The sequence below is a fragment of the Armigeres subalbatus genome, chromosome 2, assembly GCF_024139115.2.
Source record: "Armigeres subalbatus isolate Guangzhou_Male chromosome 2, GZ_Asu_2, whole genome shotgun sequence".
Classification (NCBI taxonomy): Eukaryota; Metazoa; Arthropoda; class Insecta; order Diptera; family Culicidae; genus Armigeres; species Armigeres subalbatus.
In genome coordinates this window covers 232,550,351-232,573,327 of record NC_085140.1, presented here as the reverse complement: position 1 = coordinate 232,573,327, position 22,977 = coordinate 232,550,351, and the positions used below count along the sequence as shown (strand labels likewise).

Here is a 22,977-nt window from a genome sequence, read left to right as displayed (position 1 = left end):
TCAACTATCACCAGACATCATTCAAAATTCTCTCGATAGTAAAAAGAAAGAAGAAAACAAAGAAGAAAAAGGAAGAATAAAAAGGAGGAAAACCGAAGGAGGAAGGGAAAAGGAAAGAACAAGAAAGCAAGAAAAAAGAAGAGAGGCAGAAGAAACGAAAAATAGAAGGAAGAAGAAAGAAGGAGAAGGAATAAGAATAAATGTACAAAGAAGTGGAAGAAGAAGGATGATGGAAGAAGGTAGGAAGAAGGAGGCAGAAGGCAGAAATAAGAAGGATGAATGTTGTATAAAGATGCAAGAATGATAAAGGAAGAAATAAGGATGAAGAATGAAATAAGTAAAAAGGGGAAGGCCAAAAGAATAATAAAAAAGAAAAAGGAAAAAGAAAGAATGACAATTGAGAAATAAAGAATAATAAGCAAGACGAAGTATGTAAGGAGGAACAAGGAGGAATAAGAATTAGAAAAAAGGAATACCGAAAGTAAGATGAAAGAAGGATAGGAAGAAATTGAGAGGAAGATCTAAGAAGCGATGAGGAAAATGGAAAGAGGAAGATGGATCAAATCAGAATAAATGAAAAAAAAAAGAAATAACATGGAAGAAGTAGTAAGGAAGAAGGAAGAAAGAAGAAGGAAGAAAGAAGAAGAAAGAAGGAGAAAGACGAAAGAAAAGGGAAGAATTAAGAAGCTGTAAAAGAAAGGAAGGAGTGAGGTGGATTAAAGATGCAAGAAGAAATAACAAAAAAGGAAAAGAAAGAAATAAGAAGGAAAACCGGAGAAGGACCAAGGAAGAAGAAAGAAGAAGGGGAACGAAGATGGAAGAAAAGAGAAGAAGAAGGAGGAAGGAGTAAGAAAGATGGAGGAAGAAGGAGAAAAGAAGAAATAAAAAAGAAATAGAAAGGAAGAAGGAGGAAAGAAGATTTTAGAAGGAATAAGGAAGAAGGTAGGAATAAGAGGCAATAAGGAGAAAAGTAGAAGGAAGAAGAAAGAAAGAAAACGGGAGAAGGAAGAAGTAAGCAGAAGAAAAGAAGATGGAAGAAGGGAGAATGAAGAACGAAGTAGAAAGAATGTAGGAAAAATAAGAAGAAGAAGAAAAATGGAATAAGAAACAAGAAAGGAAATGAGAGAAAATAGGAAAGAATTAGATTTATTTTTTGAAGAATATAGATGATAGAAGAAGAAAGACAATATGTTAAAAAGGGTAGAATGAAGAAAAAAAGAAGAAAATAAATAGGAGATAGATGGAAGAAGGAAGATGGATGGAAAAATAAAAGAAAATGATTTTATCCCAAAATAATCCACCTAGCGGTGATAATGCCTTTCCCGCTCATCATAAAATGTATGGAGAAAAGTTCTATAGAAAAGTAAAAACAGCACAATTATAAAAGCGCTGGAAAATGTATATACGGTGCAAGTTTTTGACTGTCGTTTAGACTTCCAAAAGATTTTTTCTTTCAAGACTTTCAAATTCTTGAAATAATGCATAATTGGAAACAGACGATGAAAAGCATTAGTTGTTTTGAGTATAATATTTTGTACCAAGAAAATGTGGCAAAATTGGATCGTGATGTAGATCGAATACAGAAAAAATAAGATAAATAAAAGCAAATGCAAAACTTTCACTCACATGAACATAGAAGTTGCTCTGCCTCTTCTTTATGAAGTATTCCTGAACCAAAGAAGCGTGACTTGAGAAAATCTTCAATCTGTATCTGTCGATGATACTTGATGATATTGAGGCATCACTAGTTACGAATTCACATTTTTTTATTTATTCATGGAAAAATACGTGACAGCAGAATAGAACTGCAACCGACAACGTAGCCTTGCCTACTGCTATTTGATCGGGCTCGAAAAGTGAGTGAGTTTTTGAAACCTAATATTTTGGCAATAACTTTTATATTAAATACTAGATTAAATATAATGATGAGTGAGTTTTGAAACGTATTTTGGAAATTAACTTCTGGTATGTTGGCTTTAACTTCTGGCCTTAACTTCTGAGAATGGGTCATCGCTCTCAATGATAGCCGGGAGGTCGGATAACAAAATCGTTCAAAAAGGTCTCTCTTATATTAGTTTTCTTGCCCTCAGATACATTTAATCTATTCTACAAGCATTCTAAGTATTTGAAACTGTAACCCATTCTCACCCTTATTTTACCCATTGTCACCCCCTACGACGGTACTCTATTTTGAGTTTTATGGCCGGACGGTAAGATACATGTCCTGGAGAGTGTGGATCCAATTCCCATTCTATTTAGGAGATAACTTTTAGTGAAACGAAAAATCCTTCAGTTCTCCATTTGAAATATAAAAAAAAATCTGGGAGAAATTAAAAAAATCTATTTGCAAATCATTAGAATTTCCACGAAAAATGTTTCAAGTATCCATGGCATTTCTTAAATATTTCCACGAAAATTTAACACGGTTCATGGTGTTTTTTTTTCGCATTTTTCAAGGAAAATCTATTCGAATTTTTATGGAAAACCACATATTTAGGTCGTCTGAATAAGTACCAAAGAATTACAAGATTATAATCTTTATTGAAAGCTTTCGTATTAAAATTCAGGACCTTATCCCACGAAAACATGCATTTAAAGAATTCAATGCACCACTAATAATTGCAAATCTGCTTTCGGCAGCTAATTTACCTTCAACTTAGCATATTAACGGATTTACACCAGATTGAAAACGTGGTGCACTGCATTATCCCTCGTGTCGTCTTCTTTTGTGCAAAGGTGAGTTTCTTACCATGCTGGTACGAAATTGAAAAGTTTTCCTTCTTTGCCTCTTCCGTTCGACTGAGTCAGAAATCTCAGCACGCTGCCAGGGGAATGTTAAATAGAGCGTCTAAGTGCATTCATCTTTGACTTCCTGCCGGGGAGATGATGGCGGCAGCGTTTTTATCAGACGAAAAGAGCCGCGTGTACCTTGTTCCCGCATGTACATGCTCCAGTCTTTCGTGTTGCGGGTTAGTTGTAGTTTGTGATTCAAGTAAGTAGCTCTTCATCAGTTTGCAAAAATGATACTCTCGTACCCCGGGTTTTGCGAACAAGCGCGCCGGGGCGAACGAAAGAAAGAGAGCAATTAAGTTTTTAACCTAGATTTTCGTAAACTAAGCACGTAATCTGTTGAAAGTTATGCAAATTAACGTTATAGAGAAAGTTTTGTTCCATCGTCGTCGGGATAGTGATTCCATCCAGGGTGTATTTGGCGTTGATATTTTTCGCATAGCTTTGACTGCGGCAAAGCAGGGTAGAAGTTCGCGTAAGTAGCTTCAACCCTGCAGCTTTTACATGGGTGAAACTGGTCCGGTTCTTTTATTCTGCGGTACTCGCCGTGGCAAAGGAAGGATGACTGAACATTTGAGTTTTCGTACTTGTTCTTTATTTTTCCCATCAAGCTTGGGAAAAGTTATAACGAGGTATTGGAGATAAAAATCAGCATACGGTTAGAGTATTTTTTGTTCACTCGATTGAATAGAGATTGATTCCATTTGTGAAGAGTCATGATTTGAGAGATAGAACGTAGGAATATTTTCCGGTTTATTTTGATCGAATGGGTGTGTAAAATGAGTAAAATAGGAAACTTTGCCGGACGAGTTGGAAAAGTTTCTTTACATGATAATAGTTTGATCATTTTGGGATTGATGGGGTTCGTTCATTCTTTCAAGGCATGCCCTTTTTGGCTCATCCAATTTCATTCAAAACCAGGGATAGAATATTTTATGTGGAAACATGGGAAATGTGTAACCTACCATTAACACTCCAACGACTAAGCTTCCCAAAAAATAGGAACGTTAGTGAACCGATTTAAACAATTTTGGATCTCACAAATTTTCCCGTCCTCCAAAATTTGTCTGAGACGTTGAGACCTCCGATAGGACCTGTCGGGACCTTGAAACGTAGGAGCAAGTCATGATTTTCATATAAATTGCGTGGTTGGTGCTCACCAGATTGATGTTCATGGTGATATAAGTACACCCAGGTTTTTTACGCTGTTTAATTCATTAATTTCTTGGTTATCCCGAACTTTCACAGCTGCTTAAATACCACCTGAATTTTCATTGATTTTTTGTGAATTTTTCCGTGGGGTTAGCGTTTCATTGACGCTGAAAGTCTTAAACGACTAAAACCAAACCGTATAAAAAAAACCTGGCAGTATGATATTTTGGAATCCATAAGATTTAGAAAATTGCTGTTCTCCACAAATTTGTTCAAGGGTTCAATACGAAACTACCACAGATCACATTGTTCCGGAACTCATCCAATTTGCTGCGCTAGTGTACATGGTAATACTCGTTGGGTTAGATATAGTGGAATCCGTAATTTGATGTTTCGAAATATGTAAAACTATTTAATCTTTTGAAAAATATGACAATTGTTTCTGAATTGTATATGAGCGTGATATGAGATGATGTTGTCTTCAACAAAGTTCTGGGCCGCGTTTAAGCTTCGTTTTAGTTATTTTGCAGTATTATTTTAAAATATATAGTTCTGGAAACGCGATGAACTTATAGCTGACAAGTTTGTGGAAGACACCAAATTTCTAAGAGTTGACCCTGAGAATTTAGGGGCCTTTCACAAATTACGCAACGCTGTAGGAGGAGGGAGGGGGTCAAGCCGAGTGTTACGATCCATACAGAAAAATTGAACCTTTCATACAAAAAGTGTTACGAGGGGGAGAGTGAGGGTCCAAAATCACCAAATTACGTTATTTTAGAAAGAACCCTTATTTATTAATGCCATGATTTCATGATATCCGACCACAGTGGAACGCCTGAGGAAATACCCACTTAATTTCCTAGTGATGTGATTTTTTTTAGTTTTATTTGGAATTTGTTTGTAAATTCAACATAATTTTTTGTTTTGGAAATTGCATATGAACTATGCAATACTTCTACTAATAAAATTTCTTCTAAAGTTTCTTCAAAAACTCTGTAGGAACATCTGGAGAAATTTCTGGAGTATTTATAAAAAATGATTTTTTTCGTCACAAAATTTTGTTCGCTCAATTCGATTCTTCAGTTTATTTATGGTCAATATTTCCAACTCATAGTATTTAACGCCTTCAACTATTTTCAAAACTTAAAACTAAAAATCAAAAAAGTTCTGTTCTTAAGATTGGTTTAGCATTCTTCAGATTTTGAAACATTCTCTCGTATGGTTCACACGTAAAAAAGCTATCGGCTTCCAAAAACTCGTTGTTTGAGAAAGTTGGCCTAAAACAAGTCAAAGAATTTACTGAGAATATAATATTGACGGGACAGATCGATTCCCGGAGGAATCTTTGGAGATATTTCAGGATGATTATGGATGATATTTCCAGAGAAATGTTCAAAAGAACTCCGGGAGAAGATGATCTTCCGGAGAAATTCCTAGAGAAAATTCCGGAGTAGGGTGTCCCAACAAACAAGATGGCGAAATCTGTTTTTCTGATTTCGTTTCGTACCGTTAAATTTAAAAAAAATATACTGAAAAATCGTTTTTTAACGAAATTAAACGGAATTTCGCGGAATTTCGAAATTAATTTTTAATAATTCCAATTTCCATAAAATAAAAAAAAAATCGGCTGCGCTGCTGAACGAAGCCATTCAAATTCTACTCAATATTTTATAGGGTCATTTGCCAAATGTTGAACGGCTAATTTCTTCGCCTATTGTTGAACGCACGTGCATTTCTTATGGGAGTTCAACAATAGGCGACAAAATTAGCCGTTTAACATTTGGCGGTTTCCCGTACACATATATTCTTTCACAAAATTTAACTAAGTTATACAATTCTGTATAACCAGAACCAGTTTTCTGTCACAATCGTGCCGTTGCGGTGCGTTTTCCGTAGTGCAGTTTGTTGTTAGTTTGGACGTGCTGCTGCTTTTAACAATTAATATTTAGCAATAATCATAAAGGTCTGCATTCGAGTTGTTGGCATAAAATGAGTAATGGCCAAAATACTATTTATTGTACAAAAAGCGCGTAAATAGTCCAGCCATTATTTTTGCACGTATTCTCAACCAACAAGTTGCATTCAAATGGAAATCCTGTCTTATCATTTCATATTGAAAGTTGGCTGGATCGGACTATGGATTCAAAAGTTATGGCAAAAATACTATTTTTCCATAATACACCAGAAAGTCACCGATGCCGCAGGTGGATTATTCAGAGTTTTTTCTAAATAATTTTTGACTACACCACTGCAAGTAAAATAAAACAAAGGTTTTTCAATTGCAGATTTAATTTTTTTATGGTGATTCGATTATCTGGCGGATTTGATTATCCGGAGTGAAACTAAAATCGATACTCCGGATAATCGAGCCCGACCTGTATTTGGAAGATTCTGTGTCAAATTAATTAGGTTACACTGGCGATCACCTCTTCAGAGCTACCGACTGAATAGTAACAAGGCAGTCTCAATTGAATTGTTATATCATGTTCTAGCTTTCATTTTATTGCTAAAATCAGCAAATCACCGTGTTTTTTACGGAAATTTGTTCTTTATTTTGCTGAGCTGCAGAAATAACGGCTTTACAGATTCATCATGGAATTCGGAACGTTTCCGGGGCACCAGGAAATGCTAGGCAAGTAAACTGTTCCACATAATCCGGGACGTTTAGCCGCTGTAAGCTAATGCCTATATGCAGATAGCATGAAAGGGTTGCTAGAGTCAGCGCATCCCACGCACCAAAGAATTTGTGAAAAAGTCATGAAACAAAAAAAAAGGTTTTCATCTAGCAGTCACGATTTTCGTTTATCTTCCAAGTAGATAAAATGACGCATTCATACCAGAGCGTTAATGAATAAAGCTTCCAATGAATGATTAAATTTGTTATGATTGAATCATTCAACTCTATGATTAAAGATTATGATTAATGATTAATGCATTTTCGAAAATGAATAATGATTATGATTAATGATTCAATTAATTTTTGACAATGATTAACGATTATGATTAATGAATAAAACGTTTGAAGTATGATTAATGATTACTGATCGTGATTAAATGTTGACACAATATGTGTATGATTAATGATTAACGATCGATATGATTAATGATTAATGATTATGAATAATCAAATCAAACGATTTGCATAGTGATCAATAATCAAGTAACCGTTCGACCAAATTATGTTTTTTACCTTTAAAATGTATGATTATGATTAAAGATTAATGAATAAAAGCGATGCATGCAATGATTAATGAATAAACTCAAAATAATCATGAATATGATTAGTGATTAATGATTAAATGCAAAAATCTATGATTGATGATTAGAGATTAATGATTGAATTGTATTTTTTGTATGATTATGATTAATGAATAATGAATAAATAACCCATTATTCATTAATCATGATTAAATCCATGATTAATCACTAATGCTCTGATTCATACACCACAATATTTGAAACTCGTGATTCATTGGTGGTTTAAATCTGCAGAAAATAGAACTGATCGTTATGCTAGTTTTAAGTGTTTGACAGTTAACTGGTATAAAAAATGAATCTAGAACAGCTGCTGGGAAAATTAATGTTTCAGATTCATATTTCAACTGACAGCCCCAAACGATTTGAATCACTGCTGATTTTACTCTAAGGCCGTTACATTTAATAAAAATTATGTTCTACTGATGCCGGAAATGTCAAAGGGGACGGGGTAATGAAAAATAAATATTAAAATTTTAAAAAAATCAAAACCTCCTCGGATTTGTTGAAGAATGTTTTGAAAATCCGAATTTTTTAAAGTTGTCGCATCAAAATTTTATTTTACAGAAAAAAATCCAAGACCTTGACTCTAAAAATATTAAACAAAATTATTTTCTTTTCATTCTTTTAAAAATAATGATTTTTTTATATACATTAGCCAAAGTTCTACAGGTCAATTTGACTCGGAAAATGCGTTAACGGGACCTACATAGCTCTTTAACACTCCTCCGACCGTGATAGGTTTTACTTATACGAACGACCATGCCTCGAAAGACACTATTTTCAAATCGCTATATCTCAGCCGTTAGTGAACCGATTTGAACAATTTCAGGACTCACAAATTTTCCCGTCCATCAAGATTTGTCTGAGATGTTGAGACCTCCGATCGGACCAAAAATGACCTCTGTGGACCTCCAAACGTCGGAGCAAGTCGTGATTTTCATACAAATTGCGTGGTTGGTGCTCACCAGCTTGATGGTCATGCTAATATTAGTAAGATATTTCGAAATCCGTGAGATTTAGAAAGTTGCCGTCTTCTACAATCTTGTTCAGAAGTGTAAAACCATACTGTCGCAAATCATATTATTTCGGAACCCGTCCGCTAGGCGGCGCTAGTGTATATGGGAATACTCGTTGGGTCAAATATTTCGGAATACGAAAGATTTAGAAAGCTGTCGTCTTCTAAAATTTTGTTCAGCAGGCCAAAACCATACTGTCGCAGATCATATTATTTCGGAACCCGTCCGCTAGGCGGCGCTAGTGTATATGGGAATACTCGTTGGGTCAAATATTTCGGAATACGAAAGAATTAGAAAGCTGACGTCTTCTACAATTTTTCTCAGAAGTGTAAAACCATACTGTCGCAGATCATATTATTTCGGAACCCGTCCGCTAGGCGGCGCTAGTGTATATGGGAATACTCGTTGGGTCAAATATTTCGGAATCTGTAGGATTTGGAAAGCTGCCGTCTTCTACAATCTTGTTCAGGAGTGTAGAACCATACTGTCGCAGATCATATTATTTCGAAACTCGTCCGCTTGGTGGTGCTAGTGTATATGACAAAGATCGCTGAGTCAAATATTTCGGAATACGAAAGATTTAGAAAGCTGACGTCTTCTACAATTTAGTTCAGGAGGCCAAAACCATACAGTGGCAGATCATATTATTTCGGAACTCGTCCGTTTGGCGGTGCTAGTGCATATAGGAATACTCGTTGGGTCAAATATTTCGGAATACGAAAGAATTAGAAAGCTGCCGTCTTCTACAATCTTGTTCAGGAGTGTAAAACCATACTGTCGCAGATCATATTATTTCGGAACTCGTCCGCTTGGCGGCGCTACTGTATATGAGAAAGATCGCTGGGTCAAATATTTCTGAATACGAAAGATTTAGAAAGCTGACGTCTTCTACAATTTTGTTCAGGAGTGTAAAACCATACTGTCAAAGATCATATTATTTCGGAACCCGTCCGCTTAGCGGCGCTAGTGTATATGGGAATGCCCGTTGGGTCAAATATTTCGGAATCCGTAAGATTTGGAAAGCTGCCGTCTTTAACAATTAAGTTCAGGAGGCCAAAACCATACAGTAGCAGATCATATTATTTCGGACTCATCCGTTTGGCAGCGCTAGTGTATATGCGAATACTCGTTGGGTTAAATATTTCGGAATACGAAAGATTTAGAAAGCTGACGTCTTCTACAATTTTGTTCAAGAGGCGGAACTCGTCCGCCTGGCGGCAATAGTGTATATGAGAAAGCTCGTTGGGTCAAATTTTTCGGAATCCGAAAGATTTAGAAAGCTGACGTTTCTTACAATTTTGTTCAGGAGTGTAAAACCATACTGTCTAAGATAATATAATTTCGGAACTCTTCCGCTTAACGGCACTAGTGTATATGGGAATGCCCGTTGGGTCAAATATTTCGGAATCTGTAGGATTTGGAAAGCTGTCATCTTCTACAATCTTGTTCAGGAGTGCAGAACCATACTGTCGCAGATCATATTATTTCGGAACTCGTCCGCTTGGCGGCGCTAGTGTATATGGGAATACTCGTTGGGTCAAATATTTTGAAATCCGATAGATGTAGAAAGCTGGCGTCTTCTACAATTTTGTTCAGGAGGCTAAAACCACAGACGAACAGACGTAACAGCTTGAACATTTTCCTAAAAATCGATCGCTCAATTCCTCTACCACCACCTTGCGAGCATGTTACACGAAACAATGTTTCGTATGACATTTTCACCAGAAGGCGCTGGGATACACAGAACAAAGGGATCCGATCGATTCCAGTTTGAGACAGCAGCACGTACGAACGTGTTTTTTGCTCGCGCATTTTTTCCAAGTGTTTTTTCTCGTTCGTTCGCTGTTTACGTTTTCGCTTCATCGCGTTGGCGTTATTTTCTCCCGGACCCGTCATGGAAGACTCGGTGGCCGATTCGGTCGCTGGAAAAGTGCCTAAGCGCACTGCTCTTGGAGGCGCGGGTAAGCCCTCCAAGCAGCTTTTGCAGAGCAACGTGTTCTCGCCGTTGCCGCTTGATGACGCCGACAATCCGCCAAAAAAGAGGAAGAAGCAGCAATCGCAGCTGCCGCAGGTGCAACCGGAGCGGAAGGAGAAGTGCCCGCCCGTGTTTGTGAAGGGCGATCCGCCGGATTTATGCCCAAAAATTCGCCAGCTGATCGCTAAGGGGCTGACATGTACTTTTCGGCTCTGCAGCGAGGGCGTGAAAGTGATGCCGGCAAACAAGGACCATCATCAATCCGTCGTGGAGTTCCTCGAGGTCCACAAGTATAAGTATTACACTCATGACCACCCCGGCACGAAGCCGCTCAAGGCTTTGCTGCGAGGACTCCACGGAAGGAGAGTCCATGAAGGAGAAAGAGCTCGAGAAAGGCGAGGAGATATCGCTACCAGCTTTACCTGATCCAGGACCTGAAGCTGGTTGGCGTTATAAATTACATCGTCGCTAACTGGCAGCGATATCGGACAGTGCACCGCGATGTCACGCAATGTACCAACTGCTTCAATTTCGGGCACGGCACCAGGAACTGCCGCATGAAGCCGCGCTGCAACAAGTGTGGCGAACCCCATCCGACTGACGAGTGCCACAAAATGGAGGTGGCCGATCCCAAGTGCGCCAACTGTGGCGATAAACATCGGGCCACCACAAAGGGCTGCCCAAAGCGAGCCAAGTTCCTGGAAATCCGGAAGAAGGCTTCCACCAGGACCATTCCGAAGAAGAACCGTGTTCCTGTAATCAACGAGGTGAACTTTCCAGCCATCCCGGCTCGCCGTCGTGCGATTCCAATACTCCCACCGCTACAGCCGTACAAGCGACTAGCAGCGGCAGCTGCATCGGTCCAAGCTCCAGCATCGCTGCACGGAGCTAGTGTATATGGGAATACTCATTGGGTTTGATAATTTGGGAACCGTGAAACTTAGAAAGTTGAAATTTGCTCAATTTGTTCAGTAGGTCAAAACTGGACTAGACCTGTAGCTGCCGCGCCATACCACTTCCAGAGGAATTTCTGGATGAACTTCTGGAGGCATTCCTGGGTGAGCTTTTGAAGGAATTACTGGATGAAGGACGGAGGAACTTCCGGAGAAATTCCCGGAGGAACTTCCGGAGGAACTTCCGAAGGAATTCCCGGAGGAACTTCCGGAGGAATTCCTGGAGGAACTTCCGGAGGAATTCCTGGAAGAGCTTCCAGAGGAATTCCTGGAGGAGCTTCCGGAGGTATTCCTGGAGGAACTTCCGGAGGAACTTCCGGAGGTATTCCTGGAGGAACTTCCGGAGGAATTCCTGGAGGGACTTCCGGAGGAATTCCTGGAGGGAATTTCGGAGGAATTCCTGGAGGAACTTTCGGAGGAGTTCCTGAAGGAATTTGCAGAGCAATTCCTGGAGGAACTTCCGGAGGAATTCCTGGAGGAACTTCCGGAGGAATTCCTGGAGGAACTTCCGGAGGAATTCCTGGAGGAACTTCCAGGGGAATTCCTGGAGGAACTTCCGGGGGAAATCCTGGAGGAACTTCCGGGGGAATTCCTGGACGAACTTCCGGGGGAATTCCTGGAGGAACTTCCGGGGGAATTTCTGGAGGAATTTCCGGAGGAATTCCATGAGGAACTTCCGGAGGAATTCCTGGAAGAACTTCCGGAGGAATTCCTGGAAGAACTTCCGGAGGAATTCCTGGAGGAACTTCCGGAGGAATTCCTGGAGGAACTCCCGGAGGAATTCCTGGAGGAACTCCCGGAGGAATTCCTGGAGGAACTTCCGGAGGAATTCCTGGAGGAACTTCCGGAGGAATTCCTGGAGGAACTTCCGGAGGAACTTCCGGAGGAACTTCCGGAGGAATTCCTGGAGGAACTTCCGGAGGAATTCCTGGAGGATGGAATTCCTGGAGGAACTTCTGGAGGAATTCCTGGAGGAACTTCCGGAGGAATTCCTGGAGGAACTTCCGGAGGAATTCCTGGAGGAACTTCCGGAGGAATTCCTGGAGGAACTTCCGGAGGAATTCCTGGAGGAACTCCGGAGGAATTCCTGGAAGAACTTCCGGAGGAATTCCTGGAAGAACTTCCGGAGGAATTCCTGGAGGAACTTCCGGAGGAATTCCTGGAGGAACTTCCGAAGGAATTCCTGGAGGAACTTCCGGAGGAATTCCTGGAGGAACTTCGGGAGGAATTCCTGGAGGAACTTCGGGAGGAATTCCTGGAGGAACTTCCGGAGGAATTCCTGGAGGAACTTCCGGAGGAATTCCTGGAGGAACTTCGGAGGAATTCCTGGAGGAACTTCCGGAGGAATTCCTGGAGGAACTTCCGGAGGAATTCCTGGAGGAACTTCCGGAGGAATTCCTGGAGGAACTTCCGGAGGAATTCCTGGAGGAACTTCCGGAGGAATTCCTGGAGGAACTTCCGGAGGAATTCCTGGAGGAACTTCCGGAGGAATTCCTGGAGGAACTTCCGGAGGAATTCCTGGAGGAACTTCCGGAGGAATTCCTGGAGGAACTTCCGGAGGAATTCCTGGAGGAACTTCCGGAGGAATTCCTGGAGGAACTTCCGCAGGAATTCCTGGAGGAACTTCCGCATGAATTCCTGGAGGAACTTCCGCAGGAATTCCTGGAGGAACTTCCGCAGGAATTCCTGGAGGAACTTCCGCAGGAATTCCTGGAGGAACTTCCGCAGGAATTCTTGGAGGAACTTCCGCAGGAATTCCTGGAGGAACTTCCGCAGGAATTCCTGGAGGAACTTCCGCAGGAATTCCTGGAGAAACTTCCGCAGGAATTCCTGGAGGAACTTCCGCAGGAATTCCTGGAGGAACTTCCGGAGGAATTCCTGGAGGAACTTCCGGAGGAATTCCTGGAGGAACTTCCGGAGGAATTCCTGAAGGAATTTCCGGAGGAATTCCTGGAGGAACTTCCGGAGGAATTCCTATAGGAACTTACGGAGGAACTTCCGGAGGAATTTCTGAAGGAACTTCTGGAGGAATTCCTGAAGGAACTTTTGGAGGAATTCCTTGGGGAACTTCCGAAGGAACTCCTCGGGGAACTTCTGGAAGAATTTCTGAAGGAACTTCTGGAGGAATTCCTGAAGGAGCTTTTGGAGGAATTCCTGGGGGAACTTCCGAAGGAACTACTCGGGGAACTTCCGGAGGAATTCCTGTTGTGATTTTTTTTTGACATATACATTTAGAAAATTCAAATATCTCTCTTTTAGTTAAACTTACTCAGTTATGACTATAAAATCGTTCAGATGGAGTAAAACCAAAGAGCAGAATTTTTTCCCTGAGCGTAGGACAACCTGTGCGACAGTATGGTTTTGGCCTCCTGAACAAAATGGTAAAAGACGACAGCTTTTTAAATCTTGCGAATTCCAAAATATTTGACTCAACAAGTATTCTCATATACACTAGCGTCGCCAAGCGGACGAGTTCCGAAATAATATGATCTTCAACAGTATGGTTTTGGCCTCCTGAATAAAATTGTAAAAGACGACAGCTTTCTAAGTCTTACGGATTCCGAAATATTTGACCCAGCGATCTTTCTCATATACACTAGCGCCGCCAAGCGGACGAGTTCAGAAATAATATGATCTGCGACAGTCAGGGTAGAAATATTTCACAGTCAATGCAGTGAAAAACATGGATCTCAGTATAATCTGCAGTCGCCTTCATCGCCGCCGTGGTGAGTGCGACTGGGTGCAGCCGAAAAATCATTTCCAACACCGGCCTTTCGATTTCGCATTCAGCCACTCACAAGTCGCTCTGACCGACTGCTCAGTTCGCGCCTTACCGTATGACTGTGAGTGGCCCATTTAAACGCGTGGTGATTTTTTTCAATTTGCTGGGTGAATGTGTACATTTTGCTGTGGTAAATTTCATCTTCGCGGCGCAGTGGGTGATGTGAGTTCTGTTGTTTACTTTTCTGCCTCTCCGGGAATGTGAGGTTGATTTCAAAGCAGGAAGAAAATAAAAAATTGATATAAAAAAACATCACCTTCATCCAGTGCTGCCGAATATTTACAGCCCTGGCGACAGTATGGTTTTGGCCTCCTGAACAAAATTGTAGAAGACGACAGCTTTCTAAATCTTTCGTATTCCGAAATATTTGACCCAACGAGTATTCCCATATACACTAGCGCCGCCTAGCGGACGGGTTCCGAAATAATATGATTTGCGACAGTATGGTTTTACACTTCTGAACAAGATTGTAGAAGACGGCAACTTTCTAAATCTCACGGATTTCGAAATATCTTACTAATATAAGCATGAACATCAAGCTGGTGAGCACCAACCACGCAATTTGTATGAAAATCACGACTTGCTCCGACGTTTGGAGGTCCACAGAGGTCATTTTTGGTCCGATCGAAGGTCTCAACATCTCATACAAATCTTGATAGACGGGAAAATTTGTGAGTCCCTAAATTGTTCAAATCGGTTCATTAACGGCTGAGATATAGGGATTTGAAAATAGCGTTCCGACTGTTTGGGAGGCACGGTCGGAGGAGTGTTAATTGTTGAAGAAAATAATTTTTTTAGGTAGTTTTTTCAATAAAATTCGTTGGCACGAGGAAACAGAATTTTCTTGATCATTTCAAACAACCTTCAATATAGCATTTTTTACGAAGCAACTGTCCATAAAAAATATTGAAAAAATTATATGTGGGCTGATTTATTGATGTTTTGGTGAAGCAAGACTTTGGGCAAAAAATTGAGCTTCTGTATTTTACAGCAAGAAACCCATCAAATCCAATATTAATAGTTCTGGTAATAACAATATTTTTGATTACCAAACAAATAAACTTCTTGGTTAAAAAAGTAATACACTGGATTTTGTTTTCACGCGATTTACATTTTCTCAATTTTCCACTCATCCTAAATGTTTAACGCATATTAATTATCGTGTGATTTTTCTTCGATTTATTCTGGATTTTTTGAAACATGTTGCGAAGAGTTTGGTGGTAAATTGAAGTCACACGATCAAAAATACGAGCGAGAAAAAAAATCGTGTAAAAACAAAATCCTGTGTACATAGGGGAAAAGACGGCTTTGGCAGGTTTTGTTCTATTATTGGCGGGGGGTTTTTGTCGATTTTGTCGTTTTTGTCCTAAATTTTATGAAATTTGGCCACAATATTCTTTGATATGCAAAAAATGTTTAGGCCAAATTTGAGCATAATCAGTCATAAATAATAGAACAATAATAGAACAAAACCTGCCAAAGCCGTCATTCCCCCTATATGGCAATGCGATTTATTCATTATAAGTTCATTCAGGTTTTATAATTTCAGTGGTTTTGCTTTTTTATGAAAGTAGCATCTCATTTTTACCTGTTTCATCTTTGGGACCAAATCCGTCAAATTGTCCATATAGAGCGATGGCTCTCTCGGCGCTGTCGTTAGTGACACATAAATTTGCCGAGCAAGCTTGACCATGCCGAAAATCTTCATTTGTTGCCCAGGCCGATGGGTCCGTGTTGAAAATAAAATCGGTATCAATTTGCAATATGGTGAAATATTCTAGTAAACGTTGTGTGACATATTCTTGCGAGTTGACTTTGAACTTTTTAGCTCTAACAAGATTGCGCCCTGCACTTTTTCTCTTCAGGTTTTTTATCATTGCTCGTTTAACCCGATCTTCAACATCATTATCGAACAAAGCCAGGCAAACATTCAGCTCAGAGAGGTACCATAAATGGTTCATGAACTTTTTTGAAGTGTGCTCGGCAAGCTCTTCATCATCATAACTGATCAAAGCATGAGCAAACTCAAGATCATTTCGTGGAGCAGCTAACGGAAGTGGAGCTTGAAACCAACCTATGTATATAGTTATATTTCGTTATCAAATTAGATATATTGCCGAGAAGTGTAACCTACCTTTCAAATAAATCCTCACAACGAATAATGTGAATCTCTTCAGCATGTCTTCTGTGAAATCTTCGGACAAAAATTGGCGACTTAAGAGAAACATCTTGAGGCCGTAAATGGCTTTTGCCATCCATCTGGCATGATGAACGGCACCGGGAAGCCTGAATTTGTATCGCTTGATGGGATCGAGACACATAATTGCCAACTGCAAAAATTCAGCGTAATCATCTCTGGCATGGCTTGCTCGCAACATTCTGATACAGAATTCAACTAATTCAGAGCGTTCATCTAGATCGATGTCTTCTGAGTCAATTCCGGAGAAATCTTCTTGGTCAATCCCATCCCAAGCATCTCGGAATTTATTGAAAATTTTGTCTTCAGGTGATGTAGACTGGATCTTAAAGACGGTTTTATGGGCGGTCATCAAAACTAGCAACTTTCTTCCAATGTGCTTTTCGAGAAGAACACTTGCACCGTTTTGTTCTCCAGAATTGACATTAGTTGTATCGTATCCCTTCCCTTTAATAAATCCGTTCAAACCCCATACTTTTAAGCTTTCATACACGTGCTCTGCAATTGATCTTCCTGTTCCATTTCGAAGAAACCCACAGCTTAAAACTTGTTCTTCCGAATTGTTACCTGTAACGACGACTGCCAGCATCTCCCTTTTCCTTCTATTCGAAACCATTTGCTTCCCATCGAAATGAACAACGGCTCCGTTACATTTGTTAAATTTCTCCATGATTCCATTTGCAATTTGCTTCCGAGCCTGCGCAATGCAAAATAGCTTAAAATTGATGAATTATTTTTAATTACAAACATACCATTTTACGCTTCCTGTGCATTGTGGATTTGCTCAAGTTGACCACATTTAAATCAACACCAAGAGCATTGACAACAGATCCAAGAATACCGACCGTACCGCGATTTGAATTTTTCCCTGTCCAGATTTTCTGCTACATTATTGTCCATAATATTTACGCGCCTTGCTGCCTTCCTCCGCTCTTGGGTTAGGTAATCTGGATCTTCAGAATATTCATCCGGATTTATGTTTTCTATCTCATCTGCTTCTATCTCTCTCTATCTCTACATTCGAGCAGCACTTCGTTGAAGCTGTTTCACCAAAGTGGTTGAAGTTTTCTTGAGTCTGGCTCGACATATTGTAATGTCGAATAACGACAGCAGATCATTTTTGAATAATTGGACATTCTTCAATACCACCGAGCTTAATTTGAGAATGTCTTTTTGCACCCTTTTCCATCTCTCTATCAGCTGTCTAAGCTTTCGAACCACGTTTCTGGTATCCTGATGCTGGAATCCAAATTTATCCCATGATTTGACCAGATCTTCAGCAACCATTTTGCAACTTTGTGGTAAAGTTTTTCTGAGAATTTCGTGTTGGTAACGATAATAACATATTACTTCCATTTTTGTTGGACGACGATGTAGTGGTAAGCTTATCGCATCGTGGTTTCGAAGCCATTTCTGTGTATATATTTTATATAATTTAGATGTTAGCTCAATTTTGATTCAACACTTACCACTTCTGCAGAATTGCATGTGAAGATATAGAAAAAAAAACAAACAAAAAACGTGGAATGAATCACTTGAGTGTTTTTCAACTACACACGTTCAGGCATTGCAATATCATCTGAGCACGGGATATTATCTTCGCTTCTGCAAAGATTTTATCCCAAATCAAAGAGCACTCTGAAAAGATATTATCATTTGAGCGTTTGATGATGATCCGGATAGCCAGCGCAGTTCGGGGTTTCTTCGCGTTGCGAAGGTGTTGCTACAACAAAAGCTGTGAAAAAATGTTTCTCCATGACGAACATTGCACTTTGTTTAATGAGCTGATAGATAACTAAGATCGATATCCCATCATTTCATCAGTATCTTTGCTCAAAAGATCGAATGATGGGATGGTTTGCAATGCCTGCACACGTTTCTTATTGGGTTTTATCTTAACATTTCCAATGATAACTAGATCATAGTTATCGTGTCTATTAAGACGGGCTGATTTTAAGGCATGTATTGTACATATAGCATCGCTTTTGTTATTGATCGGGTTAAAGATATTGCCTACATGCAAAATGTATCACTGAAATATAATCAACTTATTTCCAGATCAACCACATTTTCTCAAATAAAGAATAATGTATTGAAATTATTGCCAAGACTTCTAATATTGACGTTTTGATTTTGATTAGATATTCTGGAATACAGAAACGCATTTTTTCATGAAATCTTGCTTCACCAAAACAGCAATAAGCCCACATGTAACATTTCGCAAATATTTTTTTATGAAAAGTTTTCTCGTAAATAATGCTATTTGGATGATGGTTTGAAATGATCGAGACATTTTTTTTTCTTCGTGCCATCGAGTTTTATTGAAAAACTAGTCGACCCGGCAGACGTTGTCCTGCATAGTAGGCGAAATACGTGTTGTGAACTGCCCATGCGAAATTTCCATACGAATCTTAATTTTAGTTTTTGATGATTTACTCAACTTTGCTAATAATTTTCGACTGAAGAAATATCATATAAACCCGTCGGGAACGATAGCGGATATATCTGCTGAAGGAATCATGAAAATCCATCAAGCCGTTTTCGAGTTATGCGGATACGAACACAGACCATTTCATTTTTATTATATAGAAGATAGATCTAAAAAATAACATTTCTTCAAATATTAAATAGCTATGTAGGTCCCGTAAACGCATTTTTCGAGTCAAATTTGCCTGTAGAACTTTGGCCACAGTATGTAGAAAAATCAAAAAATTCTAAAAGAATGAAAAACTCACAAGAAGTATTTGATAATAGCCAACATTTGACAATTTAGTAAAAAAAAGCTCATTTTTCAAAAAATGGTCTGTCGGAGCCTCTAAACTATTTTTTAGAATTTTGGAATGTTCTAGAGAAATGCTCCAGATGCGATTTCCTGTCATTTGAGCCTTGAGCACTACAACTTTTCGAACATCGTGTTTTTTTGGGACACCCTATTCCGGAGGTATTATCTAAGGAAATTCTAGAGGTATTCGCGACAAAACTTCCGGAGGAATTGCGGAATGAACTTCCGGAGGGATTCCCGAAGGAAGTTCCAGAGGAATTCCCAGATGAACTAATGAACATTCGTCAAGCAAACGTTTTCCAGATTAAAAAGGTCTTCAACATGAAGGTTACGATTTCTTTGGCAACTTTGTTAATTCTCAGGATTTCAAAATATTTAACCAATAAAATTTTCACATATGCACTAGCGTCGCCAAGCGGTATATATGCGTTTCAATTCTTACATATTTCAAAATACGTATTGTTAATAACTATTGTTTTTTCCCATGTACACTAGCGCGGTACCATCAAGCGGATGAATAAAAAATAAAATTGTCTTCAACATAATGATTTTAAATTCTTTAAAACAAATTGATTAAAGACGACGGTACGACAAATGCTGGGTAAAGCATACTATTGGTACTTCGCGTACCTGAAGGAATAAAATAGACCCCATCTCGCGGTCCCAGCAACTCCTATCCCTACCTCCTCGTGGCGCTGGCCTGGATACGAGTAACTTTAGGGAAGATCGGGTAACCAACCTCGGTGGGAGCTTAGGTCGAATGCTGACAGGGAAGGGCGGGTTTACTCCTCTTCGGATGTGCAAATCTTATTGAGCGTATGTTCTCCATGTTAGGAGCAGCTGATCATTGTCCGAGTGCCAGCGAGGGACTCTAAATGAAACTAAGTAACACCTGTATTAAGGAGGAATGGCCCTCCGGAAATTTAGGGGGTTGGTGTCAGGCCCTCCAGGCCAGCCCTAAAAAACTTACGCAACGAATAATCAATAAGAGAGTACAGACCGGAACCATCGACGAAGACCCCTGCGACGAAAACGGACTAGCGATTGGAAACTCAGTTCGTGAAACTGCAAATCTCTCACCTTCATCGGGAGCACACGCATACTCGCCTATGTGCTCAAGGACCGTGTATTCAACATCGTACGGCTGCAGAAGGTTTGTAGGAAGGGGTAAATAGTGCAAACGTTTAGAAGTAATTTACCATTTACCTTCTTCTTCTTCTTATTGGCATTACATCCCCACACTGGGACAGAGCCGCCTCGCAGTTTAGTGTTCACTGATAGTTATTAACTGCGAGGTTTCTAAGCCATGTTACCATTATTGCATTCGTATATCATGAGGCTAGCACGATGATACTTTTATGCCCAGGGAAGTCGAGACAATTTCCAATCCAAAAATTGTCTAGACCGGCACCGGGAATCGAACCCAGCCACCTTCAGCATGGTCTTGCTTTGTAGCCGTGCGTCTTACCGCATGGCTAAGGAGGGCCCCCAGTACCATTTACCAGAGCTGCGGCAACACACACGAGCTGGGAACAGCATTCATAGTGATTGGCGATAAGCAAAGGCGCATGATCTGGTGGTGGCCGATCAATGAAAGAATGTGCAGGTTGAGGATAAAAGGCCGGTTCTTCAAATTCAGCATAATCAACGTCAATAGCCCACACTCCAGAAGCACTGATGATGATAAGGACGCATTCTACGCACAGCTAGAACGTGAGAACGACTGCTGCCCAAGTCATGACGTCAAAATCATCATAGGTGATTTGATCGCTCAGGTTGGCCAAAAGGAGGAGTTTAGACCGATTATTGGGAAGTTCAGCGGTCACCGGTGTAATATATTTCTTTAGATAGGCCGTGGCTTACTTACTTTGTCAGGGTCGTCTGCTATGGCTCCTTTGGGAAATTGGTCGGATAAGCTTCCCTTAAAAAAAACCAAGGTGAACAGTTCGAAAGAGTAGAGAGAAAAAGGAATGCGTTGAATAAATTTTAAACAAATCAGATAATTTAACTTAACATTATTTAATTATATTCTTAATTATCATACTTTTGGTACATTCTTAGGAATGGATGCGGAAAGGGATAAATGGGAGGGTATTACATATTACCAGTCCATCTGAAGATGAATGGAACCTTTAGGCGGTCCTTGGCACGATGACTTCCGAGTTAAGCGATGGCGGTGTCCTGAACACATGAACCTAGTGTCCGCTGTCATAGCTGGGAGGCTCGTCTTTGTTCTTTTTGCTTTACACACAAAAGCCGCTTGTCGAAAACGTAATACACCAGCTGGCTTTTATTTGGCGGAGGGGCAACTAACCGGACGAAGCGCAGCACACACGGTTCCGCCGAAAACGTGGCACCCTAGTCGGCTCTGTTCTTGCGAGGGGGCGGTGAAGCAACCGGACGAATCAAAAACGGTTCCTTGGTCACTATCACTGATCTGCCGAGCTTAATCACAACCGGCGGCTTCTTCTAGCGTTTCTTCACTCTCCCCTGGTGGTTTCTTCTTCAGGGCACAACGGATGGGGCACTCTTGGTGATATGCTCACCCGCGAACAGCGATTTTCTGGCCCTTAACGAAAGGCGCACTTTTCCACTCAGTTGTCCTGGCACGGGTCAAATTTGTTCCCTAATGGAGGAGGAGAAACACCACTTATCAAATTTAAAACTTGTAATTGTCGCACTGTCGTTTACCTTCTGATCCTGGTTCCAGCGATGACAACCGGTTTTATGGGGTGCGCTCTCAGTGTGTGGGAGCGTGCACGGCAGTTAGGATTTACTGTGGCTTGATAATGACGGGTGCAGTGTTGATCGGGGAATTGGGGTGTTCAGGTGGATAAGGGTATCGATATTTATATATGTTTTATTTCAAGTTCAATTATTATTTTAGGTTCAGTTCAATTTATGCTTAGTTCTAATTTTAATTTCTTTTAAGTTAATTTACCATCATAGAGTTAAATAATTAATTATGTACAAAAATCATAAAGAGGACAAATGAAACCGAAATGAGAGGTTACATTCATCCCTCTCTCCATAATAAAAACCATTGGTTTTTTTTTCTCGGGGGAAGAATGGGAAAGGTTGCATGGATCTCTGCGGCCCTCCTCTTGTTGAATGTTGATTGATTTATTGGGATATTTTCTTGAGGAAAAGCACTGCCCACAAAATCACATAACATTCAATAATAGAGACTGTCCACAGAGAGGACTTATACGTGGCCCTCCTCTTGTTGAGCGTTCATTAAATTTTGCGAATTGATTTTTCCCTGAAGAGGAGCTCTGTTCCGCAAAATTGTTAAACATTCAATAATAGAGACTGTCCACTAAAAGGATGTCGATATAGGACTTAAGCGTGGCCCTCCTCTTGTTGAACGTTCTTCAATTTTGCGAAACGATTTTTCCATGAAGAGGAGCTCTGTTTCGAAAAATTGCTAAACATTTAACAATAGAGACTGTCCACTAAAAGGATTTCAATATAGGACTTAAGCGTGGCCCTCCTCTTGTTGAACGTTCTTCAATTTGGCGAAACGATTTTTCCATGAAGAGGAGCTCTGTTTCGCGAAATTGCTAAACATTTAACAATAGAGACTGTCCACTCAGGTCAGGTCAGGAGTTCTGGTTGTCGAACCTACAATCATATTTCCACCCAGGATAAACAAATCGCAGTAATTCTTTTTAGTTGTAAGAGTTTCGAATCTGGAAAAGTGATTTTTCTCTTGGAGAGAGCTCTTCTTTTCGAGATTTATATTCTCCGTCCAAGTTCGAAGAAATTACTGGGAGAGGTTAGTCTTCACAATTTTGGATCGATTTGAAGAAGTGAAACTGCGAACAAGGAATTGTCCCGTTTGCTGCTTCTTAAAATCGTAACAAAATAGTGGATGCTAGTTCTCACACAGTGGCTCTCTACCCTGCTATTTCAGTTATAATTTGGAGCAATGATTGATCGCAAAGAATGGAGGCTCTTTTCCTTCAAATTACGTGAAATAACACCGCGAGCCTAACCATTGTACTTTCTGCATATCATGGATGGACATAACGTGAAAAATACTGTGTTGTATCAGAATAGCGAATCAGAA

General features: G+C 40.0%; 1 protein-coding gene and 1 long non-coding RNA gene across 6 annotated transcripts in view; both read right to left on the bottom strand.

The window, feature by feature from the left end:
* LOC134211882 (lachesin-like) overlaps positions 1-22,977 on the bottom strand; it is a 137,869-nt gene that overhangs the window by 38,489 nt on the left and 76,403 nt on the right. The window lies entirely within an intron of this gene.
* Positions 20,906-21,891, bottom strand: LOC134216014 (uncharacterized). The gene is made up of 2 exons (XR_009980436.1): positions 21,597-21,891; positions 20,906-21,531 (listed from the first exon to the last, which is right to left on the bottom strand). It is a non-coding gene; the product is annotated as an uncharacterized LOC134216014 (long non-coding RNA).